Below are 7247 nucleotides of genomic sequence, written 5' to 3' on the forward strand. Positions count from 1 at the left end.
TGAATCAAAGGTTTCCTGCTTTGATGAAGATTCAAAAAGTTCAAGTACTTCTTTTGGGATCTTACCAAGCTTTCTATCAAGTTCTGTAAGCGGTGTAAGTAATGGAAAATCTGAACTTCGGGTATGTGGCATATGTAACCTAAAATCTGTCAATCACACAACTAACAAAAACTATTATACGTAACGATTCAATAAGTTTAAAATTCAAAAACTATTAATAATTTAAAAATAATTTAGAAACTACTTAATCACAAATTAGTTAATAATTCTATTTTGACACAAAACTGTCCTCGACAGCGGCGCCAAAAACTTGATGTGCAAAACGTGGCATATGAATTATCGTATGAAATAGTATGGAAAAATATCAATTAGAGATTGCTACACACTAACGGGCAGTGTACCCGATCGTGTAGTAGTATAATAAATGGTAAAATCCGTGTATCGTTCCAAGGACAGTATCTAAATCAAATTAGGATTATAGACTAAATTGTGATTATCTAAGAAAATTACAAGTACAAGATATATTTTGGTTTGCCCTTTTACGATAGGCGATCAAGTGATGAATGAGATTAAAAAGACAATATTTTTGATATTTTTAGTTTATGAAAACAGAAATATAGTTTTGAATTCAAATTAAAGAAATATGCTCATCTAGACTTTTTACCCTTAATGTTGAATGTTATTTAGGATTAAGATCGAATTGATTGGTTATGCACGAGAACTAATTAATTGGTTCACCAAGAATAGTCTTGCGCAAACACTCCAACGGGATTACACGATGCAAGTGATGTTCTTGACATCTAAGACCTCCTATTTGTAGTCAACTAATTCAACTAGTTTGAAGACTTGAAGAATGATCAAGTCAATGGTGTGTTGTACATGATCCACTCTTATATCAACTAAAGGTTTAACTTAGTTCATTCCCTTGGTCCGGTAAAATGCTCAATTCACCCAACCCAAACAATTAACTAAGTGTTATAATAAGATCTCTATAAACGTCACTAGATAAGGCAAATCACTAACACATGTTAATTGATGTAACTAGGTAGTTGAAGTGTGTATAATAGATTCTAAGGAATTGGTCATTCTCCTAGACAATTACACATACTAATTAAGCTATTTCAAAGTATCTACAAGAGTCGTTCTTACATTCTTATGTAAATTAACCATTTGAACTCAACTTATCCCTTTTGGTAAAAGATGGATAAACACATGTCACTAGGTGTAAATCAATACATTAACTTAACAAGATGATGTTTCTTAATCAAATGAACATATCAACTAATTGAATCGAAAGGATTAAACTTAACAAGAATGGTTCTTGTATTCAAACATCAAACTATCGTGCATAATTACAATCAATCAATAGTAAACATTCAACATCTCGGTTATTTATCTAGATGAACATAAAATGGACTAGCCAACAATCATTCTTTAAAACTTAAACATAACAGTAACAAAGATAGAATTCATTGTAAATACAAGATTAACTTTTTAGGAGTAATTTTGGATGAAGCTCTTGAATGATCTTGGATTCTTCAATGATTTGAGTGCTTAGATGCACTTTGATAAGCCTAGGAACTGCTTTGAATCGTATGTTTTCATCTCTGAGCAGAAAGGAAACTGGTCTCTCTCAAATGAAACTGGAAATAGAATTAAATAAGCTGAAAGGTTGGTTAAAAGCACTGTGCGCGGTGCGCACAGTAAGGGTGCACCGAGCGCACTCTCACCTACTTCACTTTATACTTTACAGTTCGACTACACACGTTTAAATCTGCTTTTCTGTCAAAAGTGCGCGTATGGGTGCGCTGAGCGCACCACTGTGCGCGGCGCGCACCATCAAAATGTGCGCTTGGCGCAATTTGGTTTTGGCCAAGAAATCCTCTGATCAAATTTATGCAATGTGCGCTGAGCCTACATTTTGGGGTGCGCTGAGCGCACTCTTCTGTCTTTGGGTTTCTGGTCTCGTTTTCGATCTCTGAGCTGTTACCATACAATATCTTCATATTTCTTCAAGTTTACAATGATTCTAGACTATATTACAATACTATGAAATACAAACGGATTTACTATGTTTTCATATGAAATAAACAACAATAGGACGTGATATTACGACCAAAGATATGACTAATTGGAGTAATATCAGTATGCTGCTGTAACTTCCTGCTACCACTACTGTAAGCACGCTTTTGATTCTTTATTTGATGAGTTCAAAACACGATGACAAAGCTGGAAACATTCACGGTTTATTGTTTTATCAAAATGATATATGGAATATTATTATGCAATACATTATTAATGTTCACATACAAAGACTAGTGGGACAATTTATAACTTCAATGGCCGACCATATTAGGTAGTGTTTTGGCATGATTTCTAGGAATGGGCCGTAAATTGTTTGCAGTTATGGACCGTATACCAATCTCATATTATTTGGGCTGAAACTCCAAATAAAATGATGAGTATACTGATGATGATGTTATGATTATCTTATTAATATGATATTAATGATAGGAGGATAAATAATAGGAACCACAAGTAATTTATTTCAATTCAGTGGGAATGCTGGGCCATAGTTGCTTTGTTATATGGTGCAGTATCTTTTCAGTTGTTAAAATGATGGGAATGTTTTTGTGGGTCACGATAGTGACCAAAAGAAGAAAGTTATGTCGACATTTGAATATGTTACAATTTAAAATGTACCAACTTGTGAAGGGTGCATGTTAGTAGGTAATATTTAGTGGGACAATTACAAGTGGGATTAGACACAAAGTAGTCAACCCATATTGTAAAGTGATGAGTGGGGATATGTTCTTTTACGGGTTCTATAAACTCAAATGATGAGGTTAACCGTGATGATAATATTTGATGATGTTAGTAGTACATGAAATGTGATAATGATGTTGTGATATAGTGATAGTAGATGATAACTCGATGAGTCTCTGATCGTTATAAACTGAAGAAGGAAATGAAGATTAATGATGATAATGGATAGTGATGGTAAATAACGATGTAAGGATAATGAATGATTGTGGAGATACCGTAGGATTTCAATTATGATGATGGTAATAATTGATGTAGTAATGATATTAATAATATGATAGGGTAATCGTGATTTAAGTAAAATGATGATAAGGATGATGTAAGTAGTTGGGATGATGAATGATTATGTTTAAACCATGATGACGAACAAGATGATGAGGAACAATAACAGGTTAATGGTGACGAGATAATACAGTGAGGAAATAAGGATGATGATGATGATGATGGTACGAAGTTATGATAATGATAAGATATAGATGATCGATGTTGATAGGTATAGATTGAAGAAGAAGATTGAAACAGAAAAGCGGGTTATATAGATTTAGTTTAGGATGTAAATCAAACAGAGCAGATGGTTAATGGAGATGTCGGGGAGCAGCAGGCCTTGAGTTCAAACCCGGTCTTGGGCATTTTTTAAGGGCTACTTCTTTGAGGTAGTTTACTTATTATTATTATTATTATTATTATTATTATTATTATTATTATTATTATTATTATTATTATTATTATTATTATTATTATTATTATTATTATTATTATTATTGCTACTACTAATATTATTATATACATAATAAGAAAAATAGAAAATATGATAACTATATCATGAATATAATTATAAGTAATCCTTATTAAAAGATTTTATTTATAAGTTATGTAAATATTAATATATATATAAAGCCATTTTATTTTTAAATACTAATTTAGCATATATAAACTTAAATATATATATATAAATATATTTTGAAATAAGTGTCTAACATATTTAATTAACTTTTTAATATTAAGACGAATATGAAGGTATATATATATATATATATATATATATATATATATATATATATATATATATATATATATATATATAACAATTAAAATATATATTGTACTAATATAGGTTATTAATATAAAAATGATATAACTAATAAATATATATATATATATATATATATATATATATATATATATATATATATAAATTTGTTCAATTACAATTATGTGTGTTAATATATATATATAAATGATATAGGTTCGTGAATCCGAGGCCAACCTTGCATTGTTCAGTATCGTCGTATGCATATTTTTACTACAAAATATCGTATCGTGAGTTTCATTTGCACCCTTTTTAAATGCTTTTGCAATATATATTTTTGGGACTGAGAATACATGCGCTTTTACAACTGTTTTACGAAATAGACACAAGTAATTGAAACTACATTATATGGGTGAATGATCGAAGCCGAATATGTCCCTTTTGCTTGGTAGCCTAAGAATTAGTAAACCGATCTACTAATTGACGCGAATCCTAAAGATAGATCTATTGGGCCTAACGAACCCCATCCAAAGTACCGGATGCTTTAGTACTTCGAATTCATTTTTATCATGTCCGAAGGATTTCCCGGAATGATAGGGGATATTCTTATATGCATCTTGTTAATGTCGGTTACCAGGTGTTCACCATATGAATGATTTTTGTCTCTATGCATGGGACGTATATTTATGAGAAATGAAAATGAAAATCTTGTGGTCTATTAAAAATGATAGAATGAATATTTATGATAAACTAATGAACTCACCAACCTTTTAGTTAACACTTGAAAGCATGTTTATTCTCAGGTATTAAAGGAATCTTTCGCTGTGCATTTGCTCATTTTAGAGATATTACTTGGAGTCATTCATGACACATTTCAAAAGATGTTGCATTCGAGTCATTGAGTTCATCAAGATTATTATTAAGTCAATTATAGTTGGATATATTCTAAAATGGTATGCATGCCTGTCAACTTTCGATGTGATGAAAGTTTGTCTTTTAAAAACGAATGCAATGTTTGTAAAATGTATCATATAGAGGTCAAGTACCTCGCGATGTAATCAACTATTATGAATCGTTTATAATCGATATGAACGGGTCCTTTCATGTACTGCGGATGTTGTTGTTGGTGGTACTGGTGTTGCCGGTGCTGCTGCTGATGCTGGTAGGTTTTGCACCACGTTTTCCAAATTGATTACTCGAGCGCGAAGCTCGTTGACTTCTTCTATTATTCCGGGATGACTGTCGGTCGGAACGAGCGGATGAATAAGGTTTAGAATTGTGGATAGAATATAATCTTGACGAGCTACTCTGGAAATGAGGCTGAAAATGGTATTTCGGATAGGTTCACCGGTAAGTGCTTCAAGTTCCTCGCCAAGAGGTGAATTCGGTTGGTGGAAGGGATCGCCTTCTTCTCGTCTCCATTGATTAAGTCGATTACGAACCCATCCCCAATTCATCCAGAATTGATGATGGCTAATTGGTTAATCCATTCCGCTCACACTACTTTTGGAGCTCGAGTGAAACTCCATTTCGGAATCCGAGGGACTTGAACTAGTGGCGAGTTCCATTTCATACGTTTGAATAAAGTATTTTTCGATATGAAAAGATTTCCGGCCATCGAATGGTATTCTAATTACATAGAATATCTATATATATATATATATATATATATATATATATATATATATATATATATATATATATATATATATATATATATATATATATATATATATATATATATATAGAATAAAAGATTCCGTAGATTACGGAGGGATTTACATAATATGCCAGGCAAAGTTTACAGTAACAGATACGCTAAGATATGAATTAGCAGATCCGCTAAGCTATGAATTTTGTCTATACATTATTCATGCAATCAATGCAGTAAGATGTGTCTAGACTTTAAGAATGATAAGTAAATAATTTTCGACACGAAATGATAAGCAAAACTTTTGACATGCAGACACGGTCGAAGTCCAGACTCACTAATGCATCTAAACAACTATCAGTTAGACACACTAATGCAAGACCTGGTTCGCTAAGACCACTTCTCTGATACCACCTATAACGCCCGTCCTAATCCATCTAGAATACATCACATTTGGTTACATCGCGAGGTATTTGACCTCTATATGATACATTTTACAAACATTGCATTCGTTTTTTTAAAAGAAAAACTTTCATTACATCGAAAGTTGACAACATGCATACCATTTTATAATATATTCAACTATAACTGACTTAATAATATTCATGATGAACTCAACGACTCGAATGCAACGTCTTTTGAAATATGTCATGAATGACTCCAAGTAATATCTCTAAAATGAGCAAATGCACAGCGGAAGATTTCTTTCATACCTGAGAATAAACATGATTTAAAGTTTCAACCAAAAGGTTGGTGAGTTCATAGGTTTATCATAATCATTTATTTTCATAATTTTAATATACCACAAGATTTTTATTTTATAAACATAATCCCCAAGCAGAATCCTCTCGTCCGCAATAAGGTAAAATCATTCATATGAATTGAACACCTGGTAACCGACATTAAATTTAATGCATAGAATATCCCCAAACAGAACCTCTCGTCTATATAATAATAATCTCGAAGTACTAAAGCCATCCATAACTTGAATGGGGGTTGTTAGGCCTAATGAATCTATCTTTAGGATTCGCGTCAATTAGGAACAGAACCTCTCGTCTGCCTAATTCTTAGGTTACCAAGCTAAAAAGGGTGATATCCGGTATAATAATTCAACCATAGAATGTAGTTTCAAGTACTTGTATCTATTTCGTAAAACAGTTATAAAAGCAGCGCATGTATTCCCAGTTCCAAAAATATATATTGCAAAAGCATTTAAAAAGGGAGCTAATGAAACTCACAATACTGTATTTCGTAGTAATTATGCATATAATGGCATTGAACAAGTGCAAGGTTGGCCTCGGATTCACGAACCTATATCATTCATGTATATATTAAAACATATACTTGTAATCGAACAAATATATATATTATTATTATTGATATGGTTTTTATATTAATAACTAATATATTTCATTATTTAATTACATAATTCCATTTTATATATAAAAATATAAATATAGTTAGGTTATATATATTAAATATATTTTTATATGAAAATCATTTGTTTGTGAAATTAATAATTATGATAATACTAATATTGGTAATAATAATGATAAAAGTGATGATAATGATATTAATGAAATTAATGATATTAATAATAATAATAATAATGATACTGAGTTGTATTATAATAACTATGATAACAATATTTGTAATAGTTTTAATAATTCCTTTTAATCATTTTCATTATAATATTTATATCTAAAATTTCTATATTTGATATCTTAACTGTATTATTAATAC

The sequence above is a fragment of the Rutidosis leptorrhynchoides genome, chromosome 6, assembly GCF_046630445.1.
Source record: "Rutidosis leptorrhynchoides isolate AG116_Rl617_1_P2 chromosome 6, CSIRO_AGI_Rlap_v1, whole genome shotgun sequence".
NCBI lineage: Eukaryota > Viridiplantae > Streptophyta > Magnoliopsida > Asterales > Asteraceae > Rutidosis > Rutidosis leptorrhynchoides.